The 18,094-nt window shown below is 29.9% G+C and overlaps 1 protein-coding gene across 1 annotated transcript in view; it reads right to left on the bottom strand.

The window, feature by feature from the left end:
• LOC129984045 (synaptosomal-associated protein 25-like) overlaps window positions 1-14,603 on the bottom strand; it is an 82,281-nt gene extending 67,678 nt beyond the window's left edge. Inside the window, exon 1 of the mRNA XM_056093808.1 lies at window positions 14,456-14,603. The gene's annotated coding sequence lies outside the window, so the exon portion shown is untranslated. The remainder of the gene's footprint in view (window positions 1-14,455) is intronic.
• Window positions 14,604-18,094: the final 3,491 nt, after the last annotated feature.

Raw genomic sequence — 18,094 nt, 5'->3', positions numbered from 1 at the left:
TTCTGAATTATTGCAACAGACAAATGTATCAATGACGGAATAAATCTCATGGCAACTTCATGTGTAGAATATAGAACTTTTTTATTAAAAAAAAATCTTTCCTTTAAGCTGAGGAAGCCAGAATCTGTATCACTGAAGTTAGAGGATTTATTATACATCATAAAGGGCTTATACTAAGGAAGGTTTTAAGAAGGAACAAATTATTTGTTCCTTATTTGACAGTCACAATTATCTGTTAGCTCCAAGCGATTCTAACAGATGGCGGTATCTGTTGACTGGATTGAGTAAGTATTCTAACAGATGGCGCTGTGTTAAAAGTACCAACGTTTCACATAAGCTACAATTTAATGGCATAACCACCACGTGTTGCTGAGGCTAAAGTATAAGTTAAATTTATTTCGTAGTAAACGCAATACAATGAAATTCAATTGTTCTTACTTTATCAATTTTTGGTATTAGCATAGCCGACCACGTGTTATTTAGACTGAAGTATAAATTGAATTCATATTATAGTAAAAGTAATACAGTGCAATTCTTCTTGCTTTTTAATTATTAGTGCTTCATTGTTCAACAATCTTTAATTAAAATGCATGTTTAAAACAATCATTCTTATGGCGAAGTGTTGAAACAATTCGATTGGCCATAAACATGTGCGTACAATTGCAAAGTGATCCATCAGCACAAATATTTTCTGAACAATTACTAGATATTGGGAACGGTAAAATAGAACTGCAACCAAATACGCAATGCATTAAACTGCCAGACAATTTCTGCACTGTTCTTGAGGGGAAAATGAATTGATTCAGAGTATTTTTCCGGATATACAGAGTAATTACTTGAATCATAACTGGCTGAGTTATCGGGCTATTTTGTCAGCCAAAAATGTTGATGTTGACGAAATTAACCACATAACCTTCGATTAAAGATTGGTTCATCTATTATTCTCCTGCGTAATTTGAATCCATCTCGATTATGCAACGGTACGAGTTTAGTCATCAAAAAGATCACCGGAAATATACTTGAAGCTACCATTTTAACTGGAAAGTTTAAAGGAGAAGTGGTCGTGTTGCCACGTCTTCCGATGATACCATCAGAATCTACGATACCCTTCAAAAGGTTACAGTTTCCAATTCGTTTAGCTCTTGCCATGTCTATAAATGTCTCAAGGCCAAACAATGTCCATTTGTGGTTTAGATTTGGAAAATCCATGTTTTTTTCATGGGCAACTATATGTTGCATGTTCACGTGTAGGAAAACCGTCAAATCTATTTGAGTTAGCTATAGACAGGTTAACCAAAAATATTGTGCACCGATTAGGGCTAAATTAAATTGAAATTAAAAGTATTTATAATTCAAAATAATAAACATTAAGATAGTTTTAAATCTTTTATTAATAAATATTAATAAAAGATTTAAAACTATCTGCCCTACCTACCTCATTTATAAGTTTAAGTGTTACGTGTTTTTTACTAACAACTTTGTAATGTACTCATTTGTTACAAACTTGAAAACAAAAAATAAAGAAATTTAATTTTTTTTTTGTATTGATTTTTGCTCAATATCAACGGTAGTAGAAAATCAATCATGGAGGTCCCCATGTTTTTTTTTACAAATGGCATCTGTGTAAAAAAGCATGGTGGTCCCCATGACTGGTGTTCTCCTACCGTTTCCCTTGAATACTTTACTACTATGTAATATAACAAAAACCTTAGCCACAGCAACGAGTGGCCGGGTCTGCTAGTAAGAAATAAAATCTTATTTCGAAAATATAAGATTTTAAGACTGCGCTAGAATAGGACAGACAGTAGAGCCGATATCGTCCCCTATCACTCAATGTATGACTTGGTAGCATCACTTCAAATGAATAACACATTCAAACCTTATAATTTTGGGATAATTCAGATACATTATTAATAATAACTCCTTTGTTCTTAGTACTCATGATTTATTTATCTAAAAATAGTTCTTAAAATTATTCATTGAATTTTTTTTCTTATCTTTTATTGAACGGAATCAAACAAAAGATTGTTTTACTTCAGACAGATTCCTTTCATATCGTATCAATCCGTTGCTATGCTACAAGGAAGGGGAGAGAAACCTTTATCAAATAATATCTTTAACTGCAACTGAAACTTGTGCCATGTATTTGAATGATTCTATGCAAACAAAAATGGACATCACTGTCATTTTAAATAACATACTATCAAAGCATACAATAGATTTATATAAACTATTTAAGAACAGAATAAGTTATGTTTATGTTTTTTAGTTTATCCGCCAACACCATGAAAAATTTAGCACAGAGCTCTGCTTACTTTACATTTTCTTTTTTTAATTTGATTATACTTTTTTACGTCAGAACTTCAGTGAAATTCTTTCGGTATGTTTATGCTCTGAAATTTTTTCCCTGATTTTTTTTTCTTGTTATCGTTTTCTGTTACATTAGAATCTCATTGTTAGAAAAACTTTTATCTGAAATGTTTTTTGACTGAATTATATATTTTCAATGCATTGTATTATTTATAAGCTTTTTAACTTTTATCTTGTACAATTGATTTATTATCATTTGCATCTTTAGTTTAGAAAAGTTTTTATGCTTAAGAAAGCCTATTTCACAATTTGACGCAAGTAAAAATGCTTCCCTTCACTTTTCATCAGCAATATTTTGAATAACTCAGTATTATTCGGTGGAAAATGTTTTTTAAATCTTTCTACAATTATCTCTTTCTTTTGTATTTTAACATTCAAAGCTTCAACAATCAGAATGTAAAATGTTTGGGCGAAATTTAACCAGTGCAATTTGGCGAGCGCATGCGTACATTGCATATTCTTTATTTAGTAACTTAGAAGAGTGGCAAGCACAGTCAACTGACGGCAGCAAAGTTAAATAAATTAATTTCATTCAGAGTACAAAAGAATGTCAAAGGACCTGCCCATAACATTATAACATAATAAAACTGTAGACTGGAATCGGCTGGATGGCTTTCCTTTTCGACTGTTGCCTTTTTACATCACTGTAGAAAGAATGTTTGCATATAAACATTATTAAACGAATAAAAGTGAGAATTCTGCTTTGAAATGAAGTTCAAAGAAAGCATATTTTTAAGTCATGATATCAAAATATTGATAAATGCCCTTGGATCAATAAAATTAGTTTGTATTTCATTATAACAAAAAAACTGTTTTTACCGATTGTGTATTATTAATTTAGCGATATTACTTAAAAGTGAAAAATGTATTGCACAGAAATAAAATTCATCTCGTTTAAAGATTGCTCTTTTTCATTTTAAAGCTGGAAAAGTTAATAAAGAAACATTTATAAAATTTTAAACTAATTAAAATAATGAATGATTCTTTTCTACCTATTACCCAAGAATTTTTACTCCCTGCCTTGTTTGGTAACTCTAGTTCCAACGGTTCTGTCTTGTAGAGCACTTAGAACGATTTTTACATCAGACAGTTTGCAGACAATAAGATGTCAGCACAAAAGCAGTCATGTTAAAATGATCTAAGGATGAATTAATTGGCCAGATGGAATTTTCTTTAATGAAAAGTAGAGCCAGATTACTTGATTAAGGAATATATAACATCCAAACTAAATACAGTAATGATTTACATTTCCCAGAAAGAAAATAAAGATTTTAATATTTCATCAACATGAATAAAATTCTTAAAATATTTTTTAAACGTTCTAAATTTTAATTGTTTGAACATGATTTGAAGCCAGCAGATCTGGAGTTTCTAATTTTAGTCATTTATCAGCGAAAAATAAAATCAGTTTGAGTCCATTTTCTTAAGAATTAGACCTAGATTTGCATTCATATTTTGCTTATGTTTTCTGCATTTAAGTTGGACATTACGGAATTTATGATAAAATGCGAACAGTTTGTATCCTTTAATTTACTTTTTCTCTAATAAATTCTTGAAAACATTCACGGAATAATATTGGAATAGAAAATAAAAACACTTAATGAAATGAATTCCTTTTGTTCAATACTTTTAAGTGGGCGCCAAATGAAGTTGATAAGATCTGTTAAAAAATGATTTACATTTTGAAATTATTGAACGGGAAGACACTTTTTAAATAAAGTAACATACGATGGACTGGAAACTCTTGTTTAAAATGCGAATTCAGTAGAGAGGGCACGTGCAAATAAATTCTTTAAAGTATCATTTCTTTGAATGCGATATATCTTAAATTCTTAATGCAACCCTTTCCTTAAGTATGAGATTAGACAAGCTAAAAAGTTTAATGTTTCTTTTGTTTATGTGTATGTATATTATTTTCACAGCCAAAAAAATATATTAGGTAGTTTCGAACATGCCATTATGCATGCTTAGGATGGCAAGAATATCAGTTATGAATGATTTTGTACAGAATTGGTGCAGGTTGATAAGCCTCCGTTTGTCGCTGCGTTTATGAATGATCATGCTGATGCATATGTAAGCGTGCAGTCGGGCAGATATGTTCTGCTTCTAAGTCCTTTTGGTTTTTGAAGTGGAGTAGACAGATAAAAAAAACAGATTTCAGTATTTTTTTTTTCAGGATTTTCTAATTCATCAGTCCAAACACATCCATTTTACTAAATTCTTGAGAATAAAATATCGGAAATCGCTTTCACTACAATTATTTGAAAAAAAATGAAAGGCTATCAAACTTATTTATATTTGATATACGATAAAAAAAACAAATCACATATCATTTTCAGCTAGAAATTTTTAATGAATATAATTTTTTTCCCACTGATGAAATTTTTGACGAGATTTGGACCTCTAGTCTGAACCAATACAATACAATAATATTTTAAGCTCAATTCATTTATCTTTACTTAAATATGTAACAGCAATAACCCACATTCGCAAAATGTATTAAATATCGGCTCAACGCGCTTGAGCACAAATCTAGAAACTAAAGAAAAGAAATGTATTATTACGAAATATTTTTTAATAATCTATACTTATAATAAAGCTCATTGTGTGTGTGTGTGTGTGTGTGTGTGTGTGTGTGTGTGTGTGTGTGTGTGTGTGTGTGTGTGTGTGTGTGTGTGTGTGTGTGTGTGTGTGTGTGTGTGTTGGCTCTCTACAGACCAGACCGTTTGACCTACAGCTACCAAACTTAATTAAATTAAAATAAAGCAGAATGAAAGAAATTAAAAATTTCTAATCTGCATAGCATTACCCCAACTGGCGTAGAAAATTCACGTATGCGCATTGTGTTCTGATTGTTGACAACTGCTTAATTGGTTTGTAAATTAAGCACATTAAAAAGTAAATTAAACACATCTATTCCTGTAAGCGACTTAAATAAGCACACTAAAAGGCTTCTTTATTCCAAATGGCAAGCTCAGTGGGACCTTGAAACTAACAATAAACTACATACCATTAAACCTCTTGTACAACCGTGGTCTTCATTACCTAATCGAAAAGCAGACACGGTATTAACCCGTTTACGTATTGGGCATACGAGATTCACCCATCTCCACTTGTTACTAGGTGAACAACCACCTCTATGTTCCCAGTGTGACTGTCAAATGTCTGTCCAACATATATTGTCAGAATGTCCAAATTTCAATGCTCAACGTTTGCACTTCTTTCAAAATACGAATACTCCATTACCTCTCTTACTTGGTAAGACACCACATGTTCAAATTTTTGCATTTTTGAAATCAATAGGTTTTTATCCACATATTTAAGTTTTCTTCATCTTTCTCAAAAGGGTTTATATATATATATATATATATATATATATATATATATATATATATATATATATATATATATATATATATATATATATATATATATATATATAGCTGAAATTTTATAATTTAATCCTGAAAAACACAGTTTAGCGCAGCATAGCCAATATCATGGCTCTTGTGCCAATAAAATCCACAACTCTGGTTTGTAAATTAATTGTTTTTAGGTCGGGAATATGGAGAATGTGAATTTTTAATTAGAATTTTAATTATTAATTAAAAACTAACTTTCCCGCCAAAAAAAAAATTTTTTTTTTCATTTTCCCTACCGCCAAATGAGTAAGGTTTTAGTTTTTTTATCCCACGCTAATGAGACTAGGCTTAACATGTTTTCAACCGATTATTTCAAACGATTCTGTTTATTTTATTAATGTTTTATGCATTTAAAATTAAACCTTGTCATTTAATCGATCTTTCAAATTCATTCTGAAGTACTTTTGAATTAAAATTTTCTAATCTGCAAAGCGTTACTCCAACTGGCGTAGAAAATTCACGCATTTACATTACAATAACTGGCGTTGAAAATTCACGCATTTACGTTACAATAACTGGCGTTGAAAATTCACGCATGCGCATTGTGTTCTGATTGTTGACAACTATTTTCAACAGATACGGACTTCATTTAAATTATTTTTAGATTAGTTGTGTGCTTTTGTAACTAAATTGATTGATGTTACTTATATATTTTTTGTATATGCTTAAGTTTTAAGTACATCGTTTTTTAAGTAGTAGTTTTTTTTAACCTGTTTTCGACCGATTGTTTTAAACGATTCTGTTTATTTTCTTAGTGTTTGGTGTGTTTAAAATTAAGCCTTGTTAATTAATCGATCTGCTGATGATGAATCTGAGAAAAATTTGTTGACAAATTCTTGATGTATTACATAAATTAAGAAAGATATTCTTTAGCGCTCATAAGATTTAAATGCTCAGTGACTCTGTTTTCAGTAATCATATTATAAAAAAAATATTTGTTTCGGAAAAAAATGTTCTTATATTAATTGCAGTTTAATCATTTCCACTTTAATTTAAAGCATAAATTCTACGGGAGCTACCAGAAAATTAGAAAGATAATATTACATTATGGCTGAAGGCCTTTTTAATGTTATGAGTGAAGTTTTAAAATATTTTGGTGAAGAAAGTATTAAAATAGGACTTACATAAAATATTTATTTATTAAAATTTTAATGAGCATTAAGATTGGCGAACCGGCTGGTCGCCAAAGGCGGCTAGTAACTTTTATAAACTAGAAAAAAAACTTTTACAGATAAAATGGATATGAATAAATGGTTTATTTTTTAAAAAAATTTAAAGCGATATAAAAATTATGTTTGTGCGGTAATATGCTCTGAAATTATTCAAGAAAATATAAAGTTTGAATTGATTTTTAAATAAAAATGTAATTAAAAGTTTTAAATAATCATTTCTTAGTAAGAATTTACTACTTAAGAAGTAACTACGGGCCAAATTTCGTAGCTCTAGATTTAGCGGCTGCAGTATAAAACGATTTGAACAATTTTTCCATTGTATATATCACATCACGCACTACGCTATTTACAGATAGTATGCAAATGTTTAAGCATTATCACGTTGAAAAAATATTAAAAAAAAAATAACGTTGAGAAATGCACTTCAATGCGCTTGTAAAACATAATTTAATTTCAATCCATAATTTTCGAAAGTCGCTTCTTTCCAATTCCTTGGGTTCCAATTCCAATAATAAAGAAAATGATATCAGATGCCAAAAACCAAAAACTCGATTTTTTTTTTTTTTTTTGGAGAATGGAAGATTAAAGCAACAAACAAGCTTCTACTTTTGCTTTCAATATCACAATAAAATTTTGGAATTCAAAAATGCATTTTTATTACCTTTATGTTCAACAACATTTTTATAATGGGATCTTTTATGAGCTTCGATTCTGCCATAAATTTTAATGCTTTCACTTTAAAAGTATTTTCTTTCACATCCTGATACATGGTTATTTCTCATTCTCTGACAAATGATTTTTCTTATGGAAGTTTCAGTTTTAGACTTTGCTTTTACTACTTTTTATTTATTTTTGTTTTTGTAAAATGATAATAAGGCTTCCTTTTTTTATTTACAGTTATGTATATACATGTATCTTTATGCAAAAACTGTTTGATACCAATAGATGTGATTTTGGGTGAGCAAAAATATTGTTACCTAATCACCAATTTTCATTTTAAATCGGAACCAGACAAAAAAACAATTAAATGGTATTTTATATATTGCAATATTTGGTATACAACTACTGAAAAGTATCTTGAAATTTTAAAGGGTACGTATAGAAAACATAGATAATAGACCAAATATGTCAAACGTGATGCATTTTATGTTAATTAAACAGATAATTAATTTACTTAGCAATGTGTGTGCTTAAAGTTGATACCATTGTAATTTTTTGTTGTTTCCTTTCTCGGCTATTAGAATGACATTACAATATGTTAATCTATTTAATAAGTCAATTTGCATAAAAATAAATTTATATAAAAATTGAAAATTGAAATTCAAATTTATAGGTATATTTAAATACAAGTTTGAAATAAAATTATAAATATAGTTTCGAAGTTCAAAATTCACATTTAATAAAGACGTAGAATTATATAGATTATTTTAAATAGAAAATATTAAGTTTAAATATAAAATTTCACCTCATGAAGTGAACTGCACACTGTATTTTGCATGTTTTTGTTTCATTGAAAATTTATTCAAAAATAATGAATATCATTTCAAATCTCTTCGAGTCCAACGAACAAATAAACAAACATGATTTTGAATAGATCGGCATGAACGCATATTTACGTCTGTTTATCTGTAAATATGATAATTAAAAAATGTAACGAGTTAGATTTGGGAAAAATAGTCCGTAGTTTCAACATCTACATTGTACATATTTATCAAATTTTGAATTGAATTTATCAAAGAAATGCTGCTTTTTTCTCGTGTGAGGGTTCTTGGTACGTAATAACAAAAAATCATAAACAGGTGAAATTAGATTTATCTTTTGAATATTAAGTTTTAAGAGTTGATCTTTTTAGATGGGCATTTCACGCAGCTGAACGATAACATTTCCTGTCAGTACTGAAATCCCAAACCATTTTTATGCAATAAAATCTGTGCAAAATACCATATTATATCTATAATAATTTTCATGATGCTCATCTCTTTAAATTATTATAATAGAAGCAAAAATAACTTGTAAACCGAACATGGTATTTGTCTGAACATGTAGCTTTAAGACCTTATGCTGATTTTAGAAATCCAGAAAAAATTCTTTATTGGCATAAAATATAACAACTTGTAGAATCATTATCTCTAAGTGTACAAGCATGACCTGAATGGGGAATAAATAAAATAAACACATTGTAACAATAAAAATTAAAAAATTCACTAAATTATGAAATGAATGTACGATTACAACATTATGAAAACTTAATTTTTTACAATAATTGATTATTAAAATGAGCCATTGAGTGACCTAAATCTTTTGCAGAAACAGTAAGTCTAAAATATTATATACCATATTATGAAAAATCGAAAATATTTTTAATAAAAAAAATGGAATAAATGATTGGAAAATGAAAAAAATGGACACTTTATAATTGAATTAATTCTTGAAGTAGTATGAACTCCTTCTTACTTACAATAACGAATAATGATACCAGCCAAGTGATATTCAATTACAATATCTACTCAATACCGTGATAATTGTTCGCAAAAGATAAGTATTCAGCTCTCACAAAATGATGCAAGGAATATTTTTTACATGAATTGTTATACATGCGACCGTATTATACAAAAAAAAAAAAAAAAGACTGAATAACAAAGTTGTCAGCCATTACCAGTTTTCGGAAATTTTGATGATTAACGTCGGGTCTATCTTCACCAATCACAGCGAAAGAAATGAAGAAATTCACTTAATTATTCTGTTGTCTTCTCTGCCTATTAGATGACTCGTCTGTTTGTGGAATGCATTGTTATGATGATTTAATTAAGAATGCATTAAGCCTGTGAGACAAAAATGGAAGCAGCGTAACTTTATTTCCAAATGAATTATGAATTATTTATGAATGACTCGATTTTAATTTATATGATTATTCGGTATAAGCGAAGCCCTTGCAGTGGAATTAAGTCCTCAAATAGAATCATCTATCCTTAAAATAAGAAATATTATCGGTTTTCTTCATGATAAGCTTCACAAAATGTTTGAGTGGTAATGGTTGCTGATTTGAGGAACCATTTATTGAGTAATTGCAAGTATTATTTATTTTTCACATAGTTCTAATCTTTTAAATTATAATTCACTATACGAAAGGGCATTTCTAAAATTCAATATAATATAAAAATTTCACCGAAGCAGGAAAAATAAAATCTATTAAAATGTTAAAAATCTGAATAATTTATCCATTTTTTTATACGTTAATTAGTATAATTCGTGATTCAAGCTATCTCTACATTCATTGCAATATTTCTAATTTAATGATGACGTTTATTAAACAAAATAAAATAATAAAATTGATAAAAAAATGTTTAATATTTTTAAACATTAAATATTCTTTCAGAAAAAAAAAAATTTCCTTGAATAATAGGTTTCAGATCGTCAAAATCAACTATTTGTAAGTAGGAATGGACACATATTTCAAAAGTATGGTAACAACGTTAATAAATGATTAAATATACATAAAGAGCAGTATCGCAAAAGGCATCTCTTGTAATTGGTTTATTTTTTCATGGTTTTATTTTTCTTATCAGTTTTTTTATCAACAAACTTGGAAAATAAATAGCTAATATTATCTTGTATTATATTAAAATAGATAAGATATCTATTTACAGTAAGATATACTTCCCTAAAATATACAACATATGCTACTGATTCAACGATTTTTTTCCCAAATGAATTATAGCTTAACCCTATTTATAACTCATTGTGATATAAATTCAGAAAACTTTTTTTTCAATGGAAGCAAAAGGTCTTCTTAAAAACTGTTTAAATTCAATACAAAAATAAAATCTACTAGTTTAATCCTATATACAATCTATAGTTTTATTCTATCTCGATGGAACATTATAAATTTGTAATCATTTGTAATTCACGAGGAATTCATCATTTATTGATGTATTTCCTTTCTAAACAATTGACAGCTTTTTGGCAGTAGCTCACAATATAAATAAAAAAAAAACATTTTTTATATGACTTCCACGTTTTAAAAAAATGAGATGAATTTTGCTTGCATTCATTTTTTAAAGAATAATGATATTCTTATTTATAAATTTTCGTTTGAAGGATTCTTACTCAAAAATTTTAATATTCTGAATTGTATGCATAATATGGAGTTAAATAACAGTTATCTTCCTTTCTTACAGACAACAATTACCTTTCTTTTCTTATTTTAACTTGAAATTTAGACGAGTAGAAAATCGAAATAAATATTCTTTACATGAAAAAAAAAACACAATAAATTGTCGAATATTATCATTTAAGAGACCTCCAAACCTCCATGTTCCAGTGAAATCAAGCCAACCGAACAAATGTATGTGTTTGGTTGGAAGTTCATTCAATTTTCTTCTTAACTACAAAAAAAACTTGTCTCTCTTTTAAAAAGGGCCTTTAAAATGAGCTTCTAATTGTAATAATGTGGTATCGGTATGCAAGTAATTTTTTTCTAAAGACAAAAGCATTAGGAAATTTTATTTAAAAGTAGAGAAAACGCATTAAAGAATAAGAGTATAAATAAATAAATAAAAATAGCATCACTTACATCAATCTAATAGAAAAAGAAATTTCAGGATTATTAACAATGTATCAAAACGTGTGTGATTAAAATTAATTTTATTACTAAATAATATTTTTTTATTTTTTAATATGTTTTACTGGGAGAAAAAAGAAGGTAACTAATAATAAATGAGTAGAAGTAATTTGAAGTTTGCATTGCCTATCGATTATCAGCATTAAAACAGAATTCCTAAGAGACAACCTAACTGATATGTCTGCACGATAGATGCATATCTGTCACTTTGTGAATCCATTTTTAGTTTTCTAGAAATCGAGCCTGAATTCACAGCAGGTTGTTGAACCCGAAGAATTCATTCATAATATTCGCTGAGTTCCCTGCATTCACGCATCTCCGACAGACATTAGATGCCATGGCGCCAAAAATGACTTCAATAGACAGCTCTTAATCGATAATTCAGCGGGGAATTTCCTTTCGATGACAGCTTTGATTTTTCATGCTGCTCATAAAGGCATTTCAAATGCTGGGTTTTACAAAGGGAAATTAATTTACTGCCATTTCGAATTTTCGTGCTACCTATAAATACATTTCATACATATATTTTTGCTTTGATATAGAAAATGGACGACATTTTTTTCCTTGACTTCAGATATGCTTTCTTGGAGCAGTAATATTTTACTAGTGCATTGCATGTATTTTGAAAAATTAATATTTAAAACATTTGTTTGGTTATTATTTGTGCATTGGTAACGAAGCATTCTCTTTTCAAATGTTCAAAAGTTATGGAGTTAAAATTACTCTAATGGAAAAGATCTTCTTTTTTGAGAATTTAGGATTTGCAGGTCAGACTCCTGTTTTCATTTTCGATATCGTCATGACACACCAAGTGGAGTCGTCCAACGGCTTTATTACTTTTACTACTGCTTGTGTCCATAATAAGCCGCAATTGACATCAGTTCATATGAATGCAGTCACATTAACAATAAAATTCTTATAATATAATAAGATAACTATTAACTATAAATTTCTGATTTCACAATTCAAAATTCGAACGGCGTTGGAATAAAATGAAGACCTATTTTTTGAGGATGCTTGTAACATCTTTTTTCCACCCATTTTATGAATCCTTCTAAAAAATAAAAAACAATTGAATTTTATCGAAAAAAGAGAATTATCTATGCAAATTCGCTCTATTATAATTTCATCTGAACATTTTATTATTTTCAATGACTCGCATATTTATTCAGCAATGAAGAAGATTATTTTTTGTAAGCAGCTGTATAGCTATCGTGAAAAGGTTTTCCTGAAATGCAAATATGAGTTAAATTCAGCTAATTGACAGTGGAGATTCGATTCAAGAATGAGTTTATCAGAAGAGAGAATCAAGAGAGATGAAATATTAGTAGCATATATTTGGGGTCTTCACCCATTAATACATATATGCGTGCTAGTCAACTGTACTGGTTGATATTGGTATTTTTCATTCATTAAAACTTTAATTTTTTTCAAAGATTATTAATTTTAAATGCATGTAAGTATCAGAATGATAATTATCATAAAAAACATTGTATGCAAAAGAAAGAAAAAGTTTGACATCTCGCTCAATTAATAAATGGGGATTGTTCACGAAGAAACGTTTCTTTATGAAATCTATTTAAATGCGTCTAAATGCATGAAATCTATTTAAATCTATTTATTATGTAATTTTAAGGCATTTTTCTGTGTATTCAGAAAATTAATAATGGCTCTCTCTTCTGTTACCAAAACAAAAACACCTCCTTAGTGCCAGGATTGTATCGAATTTAATAATTCAAACATTTTTATAATCTTTTTAGTGATAACAATATTAATGATATTAATTATCACAGTTAAAACTATTTATTGTTTTTACTACTTAAAAACTTTGTAATTACTCTAAAGTTTACTTATTTATACTCTGCTCTCGAAAGTTTGGAGGCTTATTAGTAATTCAAGTTCCCATCTTGAACTGAATTTCCTTCCCCTTATGCGTTTGAATGCAATTATTATTTCTCTTGGGTTTTCCCCCCTTTGCGGTGTATAAACTATGACAAAAACTGAAAAATAACTTTGACTTTTTAGAATTTTCTCTTTGTTAAAGGAATGATTAATTATATGTTGATTAAGAGTGGAAAGTTTGACTTATATGTGTTTGTTTTTAATTCTGTTATCAAATGCATGAAAAAAATATTAATTAACGTATTAAGAAAAGCGGTAGTTTTACATTGACTGTTTCAGAAGAGAAATTGCTGACCTATCTGCGAACGTTGTCTTAAGAATCACTGCACAAACATGACATGAAAAAGTATAGCATCGAATACCGCCATTCAAAAAAGCAAAATAAAGGAAACGAGACAACTGAATAACTCGGACATCAACGCATGGAAGTTGTTGATAACATACAAATATGCTTAGGAAGAAGAATATAAAAGAATGACAAACAATTAATAAGCAAACATTAGCCATGATGCGTCAAAAATGTAAACCAGCCATAACAATCTTTAAGATGTGCATTATTATATTATATAATTTCCCAAATATCTTTTATTCTACCATATATTTAATGTCATGAAGATGTCCTTTCGTTTGAGACTCTTTGGCCGACTTTAACTCTCATGACGCAATTGGTCCGGCGTGACGCAGATGACCAGAAGAACGACGTCATACCTTTCAAATTAAGGAGATTCCGATATTCTAAACCATTTATTGATGTAAAATTTGCTTGCAACCAGCGGTCTGCTTATGAGTTTAACCTGCGCACTTCACACACAGAGATCTCCGCCCTGTGCCAAAAGCGGACACTAGCCGTTTCGGTCATTCCCCGTCTACACGTACGATCAAAAACCGGCTGAGAACACGCCGCGATCGCTCCCAAAATGGGAAAAATTCCTGGAAAAAACAGAGAAAAAGTACGGTCTAGCACTTACCTCTGGAAGTCCTGGCGAATCGACTGGAATGTTTGCTGCTTGTGGAAGGCACCAGAAGAAGTGGTGCTGCCGAAAGATTGTATCCACCGGAAAAAAGGATGGTTCGGGGGGGCACAGACGATTTTCTTCGCCTCCAACTCTCTCCTGAATCAACCACTGCAGTGTTCCACGCGCACACCCACAGGCGCAGGATCCCCGGAGTTTCACCGCTAGGGGGCGGAATTTGCCTTTTCCGCAATACACGATGACACCTTTACATGCCTAGAGTTGGGGGGACCAAAGAAAACTTTTTCTTCTTTTTGTTGTTGGTTTTGGTTTTTCTCGTAGGAAAAATTTTGTTGCTTTTCAGTGGATAGGGGTGGAGTGAAAGCGTCTTCTCAAGAGCCGGCGAGAAAACACAGTGAAGTTAAAAGCAGTGGAGCTTATTTCACTCCAGTACGGACTTTTGCTTTCCACAAAATTGGTTGGGGTAGACTTCGGTTTCCTTTTGATGTGTTTATTGATTGGAAAGGCCACTCTTTCGTTGTCTCGTGGTTTTTATAATTCTCAAGTATGGCTTTGTAGAGATGGTTTCGGGGGAAAAGCTTTCATGAAATGAGAGAACGATTTCAAAAATGGCTCGGGACTGTTCATCCCATAATTGCTTCGATCAGATAAGAAAAATCAGTTTTCATTGATTGTCATTTTTCAACTTAATGAAAAGTATTTTTTTCAATGAAACTACGCTCTTAAATTTGGCTCAAAATTAGGACATTTTACAACACTTAAATATAAAATGAACAAGTAAGTAATAATTTCCTAAAAGAACGAAAATTATGAAAGGAACATACATTTTTGAAAAAAAGTCATTTGTATTTACAAAACTACGTAGAGAAAAGTTAATCCTGCGTATTAAAACTTTATTATACATACGAAATTCATTTAAAAGTCACCAAAAGAACATATCTCAGAAAAAAAGAATCTAAAATGCATCATAAAAATCTTAATCGCCTGACCGTTTCTTAGAAATGCAAAAGGATATTTAAAATAAATGTAATATGTTTGAAATATCTCCCTACGGTTTGAAGTGTTTTTTAAATGATCCAGTAGGGGAACAGAAAGATTAATAATTCAATATATCAGACTACTGATTTGTGAAAGTCACAAACACCATCTTAAAGTGAGGAGTTTGGGGAAGAAAGAAGAAATTTGTTTCTATTCTGTTTAAATCAGTTAAAGATCGTACAGTTCGACAGTTGTCTGCTTCTATTTTGTAATATATAATTGTGTATTCGCATTTCTTGTTACAGAACATGGTTCTTTTTAACCAAACATCCTAATAATGTATCACGTTAAAGAAGTAATGGACTCATTTATTGTTCGATCTTTTTAACTTACGTTTGAGCAATTTTTGATTTCTGTGTCGGAAGTCAGGCGAAGATCATTCCTCTCAGTAGGTATGATTTATCTTTTTCTGGAAGCTTCTCATCCCCATATCTAAGCTGCCCCCTGGACGGGGGGGGGTCAATACTGTCAGTGAAAATAACTGTAAACTAACACATCATGTTTCTTGCATTCTTGGAAATGCTTGACAGAGGATAGCTGATTTATGAGACATGACTTGATGTCAATTACTTTTCCGTACATGTATCAGGTGATTATTTTACTACGCATTTCCTGTATGCACAGATTTCATTTCATAAGCGAACGCATTCTTATCATTTTTATCTCTAGTTTCGGAGTGCTGAATAATGTTCAGATCTATAATGCTGTTTCTTTGCACTATTGATGTCATAGCAACGAGAAGAGAAGCAATGCTGCTCATTTTGAATACAAATTTGGTAACCGTTTCGACAACAAGAATGAAAATTCTGAAAATACAAGAATTATGGCAATAACTTTATTAGGAATCAATATCTTGTCACCGAGAGCATATAAACGTGTGTCAATCAAGTGAGTCCCTAACCCCACTCTGAGCGACGTTGCTGTATTCTATTTGTTGAGTGCCGTTCATTTCCGCAAGTGTTGTTCTTTGCTTGTCTTCGGATGTGTTTTGCTACGTGTGTTCAATGTTTTTCTTGCAGAATAAGGCGTTTCTATTGGGCTTGTTGTACTTCTCCGTCTGGCCATTTCTATAACAATTACTAGGCTTATGACAATTTGCATATTTAGGCATAATCTTTAACGTTAAATGTTCTTTCCTGCAAAATCGGTATCATTTCAAAAAATGCCGATGTAATTATTATGCTCTTCAGTGTTGCATATATTTATAGAATAATCGTTGTGCCTGACACCAGTCCTCCCACTATTGGGATGTGGAAGTTTGGAAAGGGGGTGTCAGTTCAGATATCGTCCTCGTCATCTGACTGCGGTTCAAAATGACTAGATCCGTCCCAAAATAGCCCTAGTGTTGCTTTATAACGGGAAGTTAATATAACTCAACTAAACTTGTGCCTGTCACCAGAGTCGGGAAGTTTGACTGAATAATGTTTAATGAAAGAAGACTTGGGGCAGAGGACATTATTTATACTCCAAAAATAGTGGCGATCGACAATGGCAATAAATACTTCATGAATCATTAAAATTATTTGAAATTGTTCATCTTTATTAGTAAGCGTTCATTAGTAAGCGTAAAATATATTTTTTAATGTATTTGAATGGATGTAAAATATATTTTACATCCACACTTTAATAGTAACTGAGGATCTAATAATATTTTAATGTCAGAATTTAATTCCATTTATGATTATATACATTATTATAATAATTACAACTACAGCAAATTAATTTAATAAATCTGAAACTGCTGTTGAAAGTTTTAAGCACATAAAAAGGCATCAATAATTTTAACAAAGAGAAATGTCCTTTTTTTGTCACAAAATATGGAATTGTAGAGAAATATTATGAAATTATTTGTAGAGAAATAATATGAAATTATTTGTAGAGAAATATTATGAAATTGTTTGTAGAGAAATATTATGAAATATTTTGGTTGGCGTGTCTGTAAATTATAGTTATAATGCTACAAAGTATTTATTGGGACATAAAATTTGATATTTATAAAATTATAAAACCACAAGGTATTTACTAAGATATAAAATTTGATTTTCCATTACCTTTTTTATATTCTATAAGTGACATTTTATGAGGCGGCGAGCTATGTCATTGGAATTTGAATGGAAATTTTTGGATTTATTGGCAAAGGCTTGAGAAGCCTTTTCTTTTCGTTGATTTGATATTTTTCCTGCTGATGGAATTGTTAATGCATTCTTAAATTCCAAAAACGTGGGAAAATAATATTTGCTTTAAGAAATGCATTATTTGGATGCCGAACAAAAAGTTACTCAATGTTTATTGTGCGAATATCGTTTAAAAACCTTTTCTTTCTTTGTGTCAAGATGCAGCTAGTGGAATTAGATTATTAGATTAATACAATTAATATGAAGAATAAACAGCCAAGACTGTTATTATAATTATCTTGCATTGTTACAATCAAATGTTCTTACAAATGATATCGGATAACTGATAACTGCACTCATACTAGCAAAATTAAACAAAATTATGCGATCAATTAGTAATTAACCACGGCAAATATCAAAATACTGTCCTCTCACCATATATCAGAACTCTAGCTCATCAAGAAGTCTATAAAAATTGATT

This window comes from Argiope bruennichi, chromosome 9, assembly GCF_947563725.1.
Source record: "Argiope bruennichi chromosome 9, qqArgBrue1.1, whole genome shotgun sequence".
In the NCBI taxonomy this organism is placed as follows: domain Eukaryota; kingdom Metazoa; phylum Arthropoda; class Arachnida; order Araneae; family Araneidae; genus Argiope; species Argiope bruennichi.
This window is presented reverse-complemented; position numbering and strand designations above follow the sequence as displayed.